Raw genomic sequence first — 15,556 nt, forward strand, 5'->3', positions numbered from 1 at the left:
CAAAACCATCACTGCATTCAGTTAAACAGAAAGTTAAACTATCTTCATTACATATGTCTCCACCTTCTCTCTGACTTAATCTAAATACCAATTCTGAAGACTGGTAGCAAAATGGTTATTACAACTTTTAAAAATCTACATTAAGAGAATTACAAAGATACTGTTTTTATTTTATTTTTTATTTTACATTGGAGTATAGTTGATTTACAACGTTGTGTTAGTTTCAAGGGTACAGCAAAGTGATTTAGTTTGTTGTTTAGTTAGTTTAGTTTTTACGTATATCTATTCTTTTTCAGATTCTTTTCCCATATAGGTTATTACAGAGAAAGATACTGTTTTTTAAACAACTCTGAGGGTTGCCAGCAACTATCTATTAAAAAAAATAGTAAAGAGGAGTATATTAATATGTTTTAATCAATGAAAATATTTGTAATGATGCCTAAAAGGTGGTGGAGGAAGATTTAAATGATGCTTATTTTCTGAAAATGACTGCTTAAGGAAAGATAAGTCAATGGTTTACAATGCCATGAAAAAGTTCCAGTATAAAAAAGTATTTTGCAGTTTAAGAATACATAATCAAATACTTACCCCATATTAAAAATGCTTAAACAGTAGCCTGCTTAAGAATTTCACTATTTTAATATGTACTAATATGTATCTGTAAAGTAAGAAATCTTGGATGTCTAATGGATGCTATGTGACAGGGGGCTGACTCTAAACTGTTTCTCCCCTTATTTGCAAAATACAAACAACACTATTTACTCACCATATGATTGATTTGAGGGATTAATGAGCACCTCACAAATTATAATATGCTCTATTAAAGTGCTGTCACATTAGTCAATGCTAACATTAACTAATGATGATTGATTTGAGGGATTAATGAGCACCTCACAAATTATAATATGCTCTATTAAAGTGCTGTCACATTAGTCAATGCTAACATTAATATTAACTAATGAATTATTATAAGAGGAAAAAAGTATTTTACTGAATACAACTTGAAATCTGGCGATTCACACTCAAAGATGAGAAATCTGGCATACAGATTCCTTATTATGTAAAAGCAAAATTTATTTTGGATAGATTTCTTAGTATTTCAATTACACGGTCTTAATACATGATTTTAAAAGATGGCATGTCATTTTCTGATTACATAAAAAATACTTAAAGGAAAAAAAAGTCATCCATAATCCCACCACAGTGATAATTACTGCTGTTTTTCTATGCTAATATGAGCCTGCTAAATTCATATATTTGTGCATATTAAACGAGACTGAGATCATATGTTTTCAGGCTGCTAAATCCATATATTTATCTGTGCATATTAAACAAGATTGAGATCATATGCATATGGTGTTGTATCTAGTCAACAAAGGATTTTATAAAAATCTTTGACAACCTGAGATAAGAAAAATAGCAATATTGAATTAATTGACTTTCCTTGAATACTAATGGTGAACTTTTCAAATATGAATACTTGTATTTATTCTATGTTAATTGCCTCATATCCTTTGTTCATTTTCCTTCTGAGATATCCTACTGATTTATAAAAAGCTCTTATATGTAAAGAAATATCAGCCTTTTGCTTGCTTATGCTATTCCTTCTGCTAAAAAATGATCAATCCCGATTTCTGTACCTAGCTCATTCCTACTTGTTCTATGGCTCAGCATCACCTTCATTCAATCAATTCTGTAACAACGAAATGGAAATCTAAGCATCAGGCCCAGTCCCAGCGGACGGGGGTCCAGCAGTGACCAAGACTTGGCAGAGGGAACAGCTGGTGTTCTCAGCTCTGAGGTGAGTGAGCAGTGTGAACTGTTCAGATGTGAAGAAGGGCCAGCCTGGCTAGAGTGGGAAGATGGAAAGTGGCATGAGACCAGGCTGGAGATGCAGGGAGGGGTTAAATTATGCCTTCTAGGCCAAGTTAAGGATTTTCATGTTTATCCCAAGATAATGGTGGGCTAAAGAGAAGCAAGAAATGACATAATGTATTTGCTTTTCATGAAAATCTATCACTGCCATTTCTGTAACAGGAGAATGGACTGCAAGGTTAGAACAGGTAGAAAACTCAGTTAGGGTCTAGTGAGGCAGTCCTGGTGAGAGAGGACAGTCGTGGGAGCAGGGTGGATGAAGACGGAAAGAAGTAGATTGAAGAGAGACATTTTTGGGAGGCAGAGTGAACAGAGCTTTGTGACTGATATGGGAAAGAGGAAAAGGGAGATGGAGGATGACTCTAGGTTTGTGGCCTAAGATACTATCTACTGGGACAGGAACACTGAAGGGAGAGCAGGTTTGCAAGGGGAGATGGGAAAAGGAGGAGGAGTAAGGATTCTGTTTTGGACATGTTGACTTGAAGGAACTTGTGAGACATCCAAGAGGAGATACTGACAATCAGATAAGAGCCACTGCTCAGGACGGGCCTAGGTCTAGACTGGACGTGAAAACTTGGAAACCCTCATACAGAAGGTAATTAAAACCATGATGGGTAAAATAAGAAATCAAAGGAACTAAGACATCTGATCTCCAAGACTGAGCCAGAGCATCCATTACCATGATGAATGCTCCGAGTCTCATGACCATGCTGCTATTTGCACTACTACACAGCACTTTCCCACACTATAGTGAAATTTTGTATTTCTGTCTCCTTGGTAGACAATAAGCTCCTTGGGCGCATGATCAATTCTTACTTATTTTTGTACCCAAGTCTTTGAATAGTTCCCAAGGCATGAGACACATTCAATAAAGTGTCTGTGAGAGGTTAACTGTTAGCTTGAAATTATTAAAAAGCAGCATCTCTACACATGCACACACAAACACAAGTTTTAAGAGCGCAGGCTGTGGAGCAGATTACTTGGGTTAAATCCAGACTCTACCACTTATTAGTCGTGTGACCTTGGGGAAGTTATTTAACGCCTTTGTGCCTCAATGTCCACATCTGTAAGATAAGGCAGATAACAGAACCTAGTGCCAAGTGCTGGGAAAACTAAAATTTCATGCAGAGCATTTAGCATAGTACTTGTACACAGTAAGCATTCAAATCGAGCTATTCTTATTGTTACTATAATTATCTCCTTTCTTCATCTTCCACGGATAGAGAAATGTTCAAAAATGGAAAGGATTTCCAGTTATTCATTGTGGTTCTCCAGCTTTGGAACACAAAAACAGATCATGTTGCTTCAGGGCTAAAAGCAAGGGTAAAAATAAAGAATACAATTTTGATGTATCTGGTAAATGAAATCAGTATTTTAAAAACAACTAAATTTAACAGTGAATTAAAACAACAACAACAACAATAACAAACCCGTTTCAAACCAAAACAAAAAGTAGTTGTTGATTGTGTGGGTTTTTTTGGGGGGGGTGGGGAGTTGGGAGTCTGGAGGAGAAGGAGAGAGGAAGATACGGGGAGAAGAGTCTGATCAAGTCTACTACAAATTACAAAAGACATTTTGCCAACATTTACTTAGCTAGGTACCTGCAAAAACAGGAAAACTGAATATTAAATTGCAGCAAAACTATTCATCATGTTCATTTCATTTAAAGTGTACATTTATCATGTTCATTTAAAGTGTAAGGCCTCAGTTTTTCCCAGAAGGTCTTACATGCAACCCTATTTTCCCATATTATGAGCTATCATTTAAAAAACGAGGAAGTTTGTCTCTTTACAGAGAATCTTGATATTTGCCCTAAGTTACCCATAATAAGCAACTACAATTTGTGAGACTACTCTAGCCATTAAGCTGATGCTAATAACACAACAAAATTTTTTAAAGATTATCATTTTCTTCACAAGTAAAAATGTTAATTAATTAGGTTGATAAAAATCTGAATAAACCCTCTTTCAGCTTGTGGTTGGTGTCAAGATTGGCATGCATAAAGTTCAATTTCTTCCGTAATCTGATTTTTATTTCAAGGGTATGAACGCAGGATTCAAACTTGAACTTCTGACAGCTCATCAAGAATTTAATCCAGAGAAAGCACTGCAAGTTGAAAACACAACGGGTGGAATTTCCTATTTTGACAGTTTCCTTTCAACTGCTTTTATAGGTTTACCCTTCATATAAAATGTCTGCTCTAATGGAGACAACCTGTTTAAGGTCTAGGTCACGTATGACTGCCATTTAAAAAAAAAAAGGAAACTAAGATTATGAAATTAGCTACTTGGAAAATAGTGTACAGAGTTCAAACTTTTCTAGTTAAAAAATAGTTTTTACTATTTAGTAAAAAATGTAACACACTTAAATAAAAGCAAAAGGGACTGCAGAATGAATACTCTTTCCACATGTAAGCACCAATAAGAATTTCCTGTTTCCAGATCTTTCACTGATTGAGGGCTGTATCACTCAAAAAAGATAAATATGTAAAACTTGGCTGAAGATCAGAAGAAAGCCATAAAATTTTTAAAATTGGAAACTAAGGTCTGTGAGAAGGACTAAAGGGCACTGATTTAAACCCAGCACAACAGTAAACTGAGTAACTGATAATAACGTACAATTAAAGAAAGTATTCTAACACATATGCATAAAAAGAGTGATAAGGAGGTTTTCTGATGGGAACACTGGTTCTTAACTTTTAAGAAAAAGCCAAAACAAAACAAACAAAATAAAAGCTATAAAGAGGCACAAGCCCCAAAGATATTGATTAACTAACCTTTGTAGGGACCTGATTTTAAAAACATTTCCAAGTTGTTTCTAATGGGGCAGTCAGTTGAGAACCACTGGGCTGAAACGACACAACAGGTCAACAAAATAATGGCATTTCCCTTTCAGCAGGTCCTTAAAATGGGTTATATTCTCATATCAGGACTGTTTATCACAGACAACACCAAGACTTCTGCACTCTTTCCCACGCATCGTTTCCTTAACTTGGATTCATGCATTAAACTGTCACAATCTGCCTTCTGCCTCTGCATGGGATGAAATGTTACAAATGAACTGCTCATTGCTGAATCCAATGTCACAGCTGACACTCCCTCCTACTGGACCTCTCCAGAGCATAAAGCCCTGGCAACACCTGATTCTCCCAATTCTTCCTCACCATCCCCTATCCTTGGCTTCTGAGGCACCTTTCCTAGGTTCTCCCCATCTCAAATACTGCTCTGTCTGCCTCTTATGTCATAAATTCTTCAGGGAAGTCCACAACAGTCCCTGAAGAGCTCAACAATTGGTTCCAGAGGTGCAAACCCCCTTGAAATCATATCCACACAAATTTGGATGTACATCTGAGGAGGCCATTATTTTCTTCATATTCTCAAATGAGTTTAAGATCCTTGAAGGTTGTAAACAACTGCCTTAAATCCCTTTCTAATTTAAGCTTTCCAGGCTTCAACTGCTACCCATAAATTTATGGCTCTTACTTCAATCCTGACCTATCAGAGATTTGAATCCATATTCCTGTCTGTTAGGCATATTCATTAAGGTAAACCAACGCATCCAAAACTATAATTAATCCCCTCAGAAATACTTGCTGTCTCCAGATTCTTAATTTTAGTTAATGGAGCCACCACCCAACACTCTCAAACCTGAATCAGAAATTTCAGAATCATCCTTCATTTCTTCTTTTTCTCCTACACCCAGTTAACTTCTCATGTAGCTTCTTTTCTGCATCCCAAGCATCAGTGTTTTATATTAGGCTTTCACGTGCCATTAAGGCTACAGCCTTCTAGTGGAATTCTCTGCTTGCAGTCTCCACAATTTAGTCCATCTACCAAATAAGCTACCAGAATTATCTTCCTAACTGTGCCACACCCCTGCTTAAATAAATATCTCTTGGCTCTCTTACATAGACAGCTTAGAATGCAGTGAGTTTCAGGTCTCCAAATTATGTTTTATAACCTAATCTTCCATTTCCAACACACCTTAACTGTTGCAAAACTTTTTACCACTCCTCTTGCAACAGCTGACCCTTTCCTGATTTTATATCTGCCTAGGATGCCCCTTCCCCACTCCTTCAACTAACAAACTCTTACTCACAGTTGTATTCATTAGCATGCAACTGATGTGAACCAAGCACTACGGCTAGACACTGGGAATACAGCTCAGAACAAAACAGTCAGGTAAGAAACCCTCATGGCAGTTGTATTCCAGTGGAAGAAACAGACAGTGAAAAGACAAGCCATGAAAATAATTAGAGAATGTGATCTATGTTATAAAGAGAAACTCTAGAGTGATCCAGGAAGGTCCCTTAACTTCCTCAGAGATGAGAAATTATTCTTAAAATGAGATCTTGAAGGATAAGGAGGAGCCAGCCACATGAAACACTGAAAGAAGAGATCCCAAGCAGAGGGCACAGCAAATGTAAAGGTACTGACTGTATTATAACTGTCTACTCTACTAGACTGTAGGTACCATGCTCCTTAAAGAGAACGGTTTAATACAAATGTGTGTCTTTAGAATGTGGCTTAGTGGCTGGCACTTGGTCATCAACTCAATAGACCGGTTTTAGTTCAGACCCCCGAGTCCTAAAGGGCAACTGTGTTCCAGGAGTTTTCACAAATACAGAAATATAATACAGTTCTGATGCAAGGAAAGAATAATTTTGGTTAAAACACACATACTGACCCTTAGCGCTTTTGGTATATATTCTCTTTCCCCTTTCCTAAGCTACACTCTCCATTTCAGCCTCAAGGCTCCTAACTCATCCATATCCTAAGTTTATTCCATGAAAGCTGGTTATAGACTAGCTACCCTGTCAGTTAGCTTCAGCATGACAACCATCCTTTAAACAGGGTGTGATAATAAAGCCATTATTCCTCTCTTTACAAAGTGAGAGTGAGGATACAATACAGACAAATTAAGTGAAGAATATAGTTTCAGACATCTGAAACTCTTCTAATTTAAGAGGCCCTAAACAAAATGCCTACAAAGAGTAACTTAAAAGGCACACATTCTTAATGTACAGACAGATTAAACTATCACCCAAGTAGGTTTACACTATGCATTGAACCAGAATTTTCAAGATTACTGGCCAGCCAAAGGTTTTCTCTAAAGATTTACATTAGCAATATGCTGCTGAGATAATGAAAGAAGTATTATTCATAGAGCTTTTTATCAGTTGTGAACTGTTGAGCCACATCACATCCCTTACCTCAGGTCCTCCCCCACCAACAACAAAAAAGAGTAGAGAACTGAGTTAAAAAATCTGGTGGACCATTGAGATGAGCACACCAGGTTGGTGTTGAGGAAGATCTAATGAACTGGTGACTGTGCCTTGAACATGGCTGTGGCTCCTACCACCACCCTAACCTGCCACGTCCTGGGATGTGGTCAACCCATAAGCAATTAACGGCTGCTCATTACAACCTCACTAGGTTGCACATGCATACAAGAAACTGGAGATACCCAAGAGGTTCACTGCAGCCATAAGCAGGTGAAAGATAAAAAGGTTTTGTGGTTCAACAAAAGTATCTGGCAAGTTAAAAAGAATGGAGAGGTTCTTGTTCCACATAAGCTGCAGGTTCATCGTGAATCTTAACAGAGGTTCAAACAATGATAGGGTCTATAAGTGTTGGCCATACTCATAAACCAAATGCCCATCTTCAGATTTGCACTTTTGGGTTACACACTGGTTTTATTATCTTCATATCTGAAAGATGGCAACACTTGTCCCTGAAAAAGGGCGGTGTTAAGAACACCAGGGAAACATTAACAATGTGTTAGACAGAATAAAACACCCAGGTTTTATTCTGGGTAACAGTATTGACACTTTGCAGACCTGCTGTCCTAAAAATCTCCCAATACAGTCCTCAGAATATCTAAAATTAAAGGATATATACATGTGCGAGTACATATATGAAACAGCCATGATCATTTCCTTGCTTATCTCAATTATTTTTTTAGACCCAGAATCCACGATAACTACAGGAATTATGTTAACAATATTATATCAACACCTCATCTATTATTAGTACTCAATGAAATCAACAGTATCAACTAAATGTCACTCTCTTCAATCAGGAAAACAGAAGTCATGCCTCTAAATACAAGCATATTTGCCAATCTTCTTGGCGGGGTGGTTATAAAAACCAACTAAAACAAAAACTGCACAATATAGAAGAAAGAGTTATAAAACTTTACCCCTGTATATTTAAAGCAAAACATATTTTTAATAATGTTTTATATAAACTTCTATATGTTTTATAAAAAATATTATTTCAACTAAAAACTAAGACCTACATATTAGCTAAAATAGGAAAGAACAGTTTGTGATACATTGCACTTAAGAGAAATATTTTCTAGTCAACAGTTTCAAAGGTCCATACAACTAAACTAAAACATTTGGATTTAACATTAAAAAGTTAGCCATTTCAATAGCAGCCTGATAAACAAAGCTATAATGGTCAGGTTATCCCCTACTAGGCAGCCTCAGTATTTGGTGTCAGCCTTACCATAAACAAATAATCTTGCAATCGTATGCAGTCACTCCTGAGCCACTTGAATTATTGGAGCACAGCAGTAGTTTCAGCTACCTCTAAAATTACAAGAAAGCTACTATGTAGAGCACATTTATAGTGACACAGAAAACCCAAGTGATAATGACACCAATAAGTTTCAAGTTTACCACCATCTAAGGCTATACAAGTAAAAAACAGTGTCTTCTAAAAAAGGACTAATTCTGCTAAATGAAACCACTGGGGTCTATTCCTTTTATTCAGAAGTACCACACAACTAAACAAGCAGTCAAGTCCACAGGGAAATAGCATTTCAATAGCTGCAACATGGTGCCAGACCGGGCTTTGTTGGCCTTCCTTTTCCAAGAAACAGAGATGTCTCTTTTTACTGCATCCATCTGCCATAAGTGATAACCAGATGTCTGTGTGATGATTCAAAATTAAAACAAAAGTGCTTCCCCCTCCCAAGATCTAACAGCAGAGATGAGTCCAATAGCCAGCATCACAAAGAATTTCACTGTTTTAATAGCCTCCAAAGGAAAGAAACAAAGCATCTGAGTGGCCTAATGGTTCACCTTTAATGTACTACACCTCACACCACTGAGTCAAGCACCAGCTAGTATTTTTTCAGCTAACTCTGCAGAACAGTGTGCTAAGTGCTTTACACTTCTCACAGCAACCCTATGAGGTAGTTCTTACATGAACCCCATTTTGAAGATGAGGAAACTGGGGAATGAAGGCAGTGAAAAAACTTGCTCACGGCCACACCACTAACAAGCAGCATCGCCACCACGCTGAACACAGGCAGCCTGTCTCCAGAGTCCATACTCCTAAGCGCTATACTAACCCTAATCCCAAGAAAGCGTAACTGATTTTGATCAAAACTGGTTTTACAATGAAAATACTTGTAATTTATCAGAAGGAAAAAGGTTAATGCCTGATTCTCTAGAACCATTTAGTTAATAAAAACAAATTTTGACTTCTTTTAAAATGTTGTGAGTTCTCACCTAGTGAGGTAAAAAACAAAAACGTATCATGGATCAAGGTCTATGGACAGAAGTCTATGATGGTAAACACAATTACAGTACCAAGAGTCATCCACACATGTCCTGAGAAGACTGTCCTTCAGATGCAATCTGATTGTCAGTATTCTTTCTTGATGGATGAATACTGCATGGTCAAAATCGCCAGCCAAAGTTCTGTGCTGCATTTTTTTGGTGAAATTTTAAACAGCTTCATTATGGACTCCCACACGAAGGCTGATTTGAACTGTCCCAGAATTCACCTTGTGTTTTTTTTAGCATTTAATGGGATCCCCAGCAGCACACCTCCCATTACAAAACAAGCCATTTAAACCAAATTGTGAATTTTGTCACCCTTTAGTCATAAGACCAGATAAGTACAATTTTTGATATGACCTGATTCCTTTCCACTAATGACATACTTCTGGAATCTTGCTTTTTCACAACTGTACAAACACATACACTCCATTTTTCTTCTAAATAAATTGTGTCACAATACAAAAATCAAATCTGTCAACGTGGCCTGGAAAGACCTCAGATAAATATATTCTTTCACCCTTCTGAAATTACCCAAAGTGGCAGTCATGTCACAAGAGCAAATACTGTTATCAACTCAAGGCAGTAAACCATTATTTTTATTATTTGAATTGGTTAAAAAAAAAAAAAAAGCCCTAATCATGTTTGAGAAATTTTGCTGTTTAGAATTTGCAGCCAGTATAAAAAGTTAATTTTAGGCATCAGGAATTAGATTCCTAATTAGATTAGATGCCTAAAGGTTCCCCTCAACCACTAGATAAGTCCCTGAAGTGAAAGAAATAAGATATATATACATCCTTTTATTAGTATGTTAATCTTCAAAACACACACATATGCAACATGAACACACAATATGATGGCGACTTACAGTCCTGGTCCCCAAGAAACTTCTAATTTAGCAGGCATGATGAAATCTGTACACCAATAACTATAGCACCAGGCAGTATGTAACAGAGGATTTAAAATTCAAATTTATGTTTGTCATGTTTTAGAATCTATGCATGACATTTCTCTGCTATCTACAAGTGCACAAAAAGCACCTGAAGAGAAACACTTTCATCCAGCTTTGTACACCTGCCGTGGCAACAGACATATTAAAGGTACAACAAACATGAGTGTAAATTTCAGGAAATCTTTATTGATTAATTTAAATGTCACAATACAGCTAAATTTTTAAAGCACTACAGGTGTTGGGCCATTGTGGAAACATTCTACTATCAATTCTACAATCAATTTACACTTTATTTTTCATAGCAATAATAATTCATCACATGGTCTATGATGCAACAGAAAGAAATCAATCACCAGGTAATTACGGGCCTCCTCACCTAAAAACAGCACTAATACCCACTCAACTAGATTATACAATATTTGCTGATTTTTAAATACTGTGCCACACCCGTGCTAAGAAAGAACACTCTCCAAAAATATTCAGCTATAGATTTTGCATGTATTCATTCTACTTTACAGCAAACTCTGCACACTCTATATATGTATACATCCACACAAATTTCGACATGACAGTTTTCCACATGAAACAAAATTGTGGGACTCACTTAAATTGTTCCCTCTAATTTGGCAAAGTATAATTTCAGTCAAGTGTTCAGATGCAAAATGATCAGAAAAGATGGATGTTAAGAAAAGGTTTTTAGAGTACAAATTATGAAAATCTAAGGTTCAATTAAAAACACACAGCAGGCTCTACAGTACCCTTTTTTTTTTAAAAAGTGACTACATCTCCAATTACAGTGTTACCACCTGGACTTCTGAAACACCTTTTATTCCTAAACGTTCAAATATTTTTACGTGCCTTATTTCAATACAGTCTTGATTCTTGGTTTAAGGCTCTTACCTGTTGTATTCAGAATAAATACAGAGCATCTGACATGATCACTCCATTTTCCATATAAGGGGAGGGATACAGAAGGAAAATGCAACAGACAAAGTAACATTAATGCAAAGGATATACAGGCCAAGGGCATATGTTGAAAATTCCATAAGAAACAGAAATAATACAAATAGCATAAAAAATCACTTTTGATTGGGATGTGATTAAGTAAGGAGAGGAACTAAGACAACACAGAACGTTGGGAGCGTTGGAGCAGAGAGCAGGGAAAGCAGGGATTGTTAATAAAGGTGGAAGTCGGGGCTTAAATCCTTTCCCCCCTCAAACACAGAAAGGGTAAGGGATAGAGGCAACGGCAAATAAAATCTAAATGAAGTGAGTGTGATGGCAGCCCTGAGACTGAGGGAACTCACTAAGTCTCATACACACTGAGAAAATCCTGGGACTCAACATCCAATAGCCTCAAGTGTGGTCACCCCCCCCAGAACAACGTTCACAGAAGTACAGCTACATGAAGAGATTAAGAAAAAGTCCTTGATTCACTAACCTAAAGATGACAATATTAGGTTTTTCTTCTTAAGAGGTTTAAAATGCAATTTTATGTTTCCCAATGTTTATACTTCCCATCTTTGTCAAAGGAAACTGCCCACCTCTTTGCACACATATGAAATTCCATAACAAGAGATGCTGCACCTCAATTCCATGAAAACGCCAAAGTCAAAAACTCTGTTCTGGCATCAACCAATCAAGAGCACAGAGCAGCAGATCATTACAGTTTCTGAGACTGATTCCGAGGGCAGAGTACGAAAAAAGCGGGCTGGGGGACAAGGATGAAACCTATTTGCTTAAGACAAGCCAGACTTAGCGAAAAAGGTAAGGAACAAATAGAGACTGTGGTTGACATCATTGCTTCTGTTATTTATCAATTTTATTTTCATCTTTAATCTTCAACTTTATATAAAGAGCTTTGTTCCCACTGGACACAAAAATAGTATTACTGTAGTATGCATACATGGCCGTTTCAGCACGCCACAGGAAAACCTCATTTACTGACCTACAATGGTTTTGGAAAGCATAAAACCATTAAATAGTTAGAGACGTAAGGCTTAAAGAGATAGCATAAACTGGCATTTAACATATCAACTGCGAATAATTCTTTAAACCACACAATGATAAAAATCCTTTCTCGATTTGAATGAACTGCCATTTTCTCAAACTTTCCAACAGACTGCAGATTGTGCTAGAATAGCTGAACCTTCTCATATTTCCCTTTCCCAGTTTCCCCAAGGAATCTGTTATTATTTCTTCACACAATAATCACATCAAGCTTGTTTCGGTTTCTTTCCTTGAGCCAGTTTTAAGGCACTGTTCTTAACCCTAAATACACAAGCCTAACGCTGGTTAACTGCCAGTGTCGCTCTGGAACTGCAGGTGACAGATGCAGTCAGAGAGCTCACAGATGTGGATTGGCTGCAGTCTGAATCCTATCGCAATGAGCACACTGACACAGCCCGCAGATGCACATCTCGGCAGAAGGAGAGAGTTTAAAAACCGTCATTCCCAATTAAATTTACTTTTAGAGCTTCTACTGGCTATCACTAAGCGCTTATCCCGATTCTCAAGCCTGCTTAGCCCTACCTACTATGTTCCAGATCCTTCTTCATCAAGTCTAATTTCGATTAATTCTACTACTAATAATAACAAAGCGAGGCTGTTGGCATTGCCAGAACCAGGAACCGACAAAGGTGCTATTTGGAAGCCGGCCCGCCGCGGCAAAGGCCGTTGGAAGTTTTCTGGGAAGCAACGGACCCGCTAGCATCTTTGCACGATTTCTCTTCCCCTGGGGGAGGGCTCCACAGAGACGGATGGGGAATCTCCCTTCTCCTGTCTTTCCCAGTGGTGGCTAACAGGAAAAATAAAATACCTCTTTTCTTATCCTACACCTCGCTGGATAACGCTTCCAGGCAGTGACGCCCCACCCCCAACCCGTTATCCCTGAGGAGACCCCCAAATATCACCCTGTCCTCCTAAGAACTGGACCCTCCCTCGGCCCCCGGACCAATTTCCTACATCTGAGCGCCTCTCCCTCAGGCATCCGCCCGCACACCCCCCACCCGCAGCACGGCGCCGGCTCCGCACACGCAGCCCCGCGCCAAGTCGCCCCGCACCCGGCACTCAGGCAGCTCGGTCGCCCGCGCTCCCCCCGCCCAGGGTCGCCGACGGGGTTACCGTGGGAAGAGCGGGCGGCGGCAGAGGACGCGGCGGCAGCGCTGCTGCCGGTTGCGGCGGACGCGAAGGATAAGCTGGAGGACAAGGATAATGATGAGGCGGGCGCGCTCCCCAGTCTCCATGGAACTCCCGCCCCGGCCCGTTGCTAGGAGCCCCCGAGGCTCGGGCTCCGTCTTTCGTGCTTTGTTGTTCCGGGTACAGGGCGGCCGCTGCTTCCCCCCGACAATAAATAGACAAGACGCGGGGGAGCACAGAGACAGCGCGCGGAGGCTAGAGCGCCGCCGGACAGGGCGCTCCTGGGTTCCTCGCTAGCCAATCACTTCCGGCTCTCACTGCTCCCGTCACTTTCCCCCGCCCCTTCCTCCGCTTTCCTTTCCTCCTTCCTGGTGCCCAGGTCCGGCCCGGCCTGCTGGAGACCTTGGCGAGGTGGGGCTGGTGGGTGTGGACTAGGCTAGACTTTTGCTTGAGAACCGCTTGAAAAGATTTCGAGAAAACTATGTATCCCTTGTACATCTTTAGCTGGTAGCTAACCGTGCGCACGTAATTTCTGGCGTACAGTATAATATAAACGGATTTTAGGGTTTTTTGTTTGTTTTTTGCCAAAACCTTGGAACTTTCGTTAGCTCATTCAATTTGTAGAAAAGGTCCACCATTCAACATAATTAGCGAAGCTAGCCCTAAGGAACTAATTTTTTTTATTTTCTAATTCTAACGAAGACATTTTCTGTGAAAAAGTCCTACTTCGCTTTTTCGGGTTAATTTACGACTTCGCGATCAAACTCTCATGAATGAATTCTAATCCTAGTCCTAAAATAGAGCGATAGGATATGAAAGATGAAAGAATGGATACACGGGTAAATTGATAGATAGATAGATAGATAGATAGATAGATAACGCAGGGAGTTTAGGTCAAGCTTCTGTCGCCTGTCCCTTCGATATTCCTTACTCAGCTTGGGTTTGCGATCAGGATTCTGCCTTGGGAGCCGGGAGGCACTGCCGAGGCTTCTAAGCCGCGTAGCCGGATCCAAGAAGGATGCGAGGTGGGAGAGGGCGGCTGCGGGCTGGGACTGGGGCGCTGGGCAGAAGCAGCGGCGGCTCGGCTCACGTGGAAGCTGGGCGCTTGGGACTGAGACCCTTCCTCGGCTGTGCTCCCAAGTAGCCGTGAACTGACCCGGGGGACTCCCAGGGGTACACATTCGCCAGTTTGAACGGCTGCGCTGGGGTCCTCGGGGACCCTCACGGGGTGACCTGAAAGGCGCTGCCTGCGGGAGCGAGACCCGAGTAACGGCCCTGGGAGCTCCAGGCAGCGCGGGATCCCGCGGCACCCCCAGAGCCCCACTCCCAGGCTGGCGCAGGCCTCTGCTCCAGGGCTGGGCTGCAGTCAGAAGCCTCTGGCCCTGCATGAGGCCAGTGGGCAGCTCTAATTTAATAAAAGGCCATGAGGCGGGCTCATGAGTACCTGGCCTCTGATTGGTGTGAATCCTGCATGAAAAATGATAACACCACAGTCCTTTTGAAAAGACTTGGGCTGACTTCTGGGGGATTTGGGAGTAGACAACCAGTTGAGTGTTTCACTACTTACGGGGTCTTCAAGGATGCCTCTAGATCTTTTGCTTCCCACTCTGACTGTTCAGTAGAATATCTGACGTTTAAAAGCACTGTAGAATTATGGAACTTCCATTTTGTTTCATTTTCTTTACTAATTTATTTTTTGAATAATATTCAATAATTATAGCTTGTATTATAATTATTTAATGAAGAAAATGAACAAGAATATGTGTGATGAAGAAAATGAACAAGAGGCTGGGTTAGGGAGTAATGTCTGCGGGGTAGTGGGGAGATGACTTTGAGGAAGTAACATTTTAACTGTTATCTGAAAGGGATGTACATAGTGTTCCAGGCGGAGGGAACAGTATGGGCTAGAATTTGCTGTGCTGGAGTATTAGAGTGGATGGGGCATCATGATCAGAGCAAGGGGTAGAGCACATGAGATGAAGTTGGAGAGAAACTAAGGCCTTGAACCTTCAGTGACT

At 39.8% G+C, this 15,556-nt stretch overlaps 1 protein-coding gene across 1 annotated transcript in view; it reads right to left on the minus strand.

The window, feature by feature from the left end:
• TBPL1 (TATA-box binding protein like 1) overlaps nucleotides 1-13,639 on the minus strand; it is a 29,778-nt gene extending 16,139 nt beyond the window's left edge. The window contains exon 1 of the mRNA XM_007103496.4: nucleotides 13,524-13,639. The gene's annotated coding sequence lies outside the window, so the exon portion shown is untranslated. The remainder of the gene's footprint in view (nucleotides 1-13,523) is intronic.
• Between the last annotated feature and the right edge of the window lie 1,917 nt (nucleotides 13,640-15,556).

The sequence above is a fragment of the Physeter macrocephalus genome, chromosome 10 (assembly GCF_002837175.3).
Source record: "Physeter macrocephalus isolate SW-GA chromosome 10, ASM283717v5, whole genome shotgun sequence".
Classification (NCBI taxonomy): domain Eukaryota; kingdom Metazoa; phylum Chordata; class Mammalia; order Artiodactyla; family Physeteridae; genus Physeter; species Physeter macrocephalus.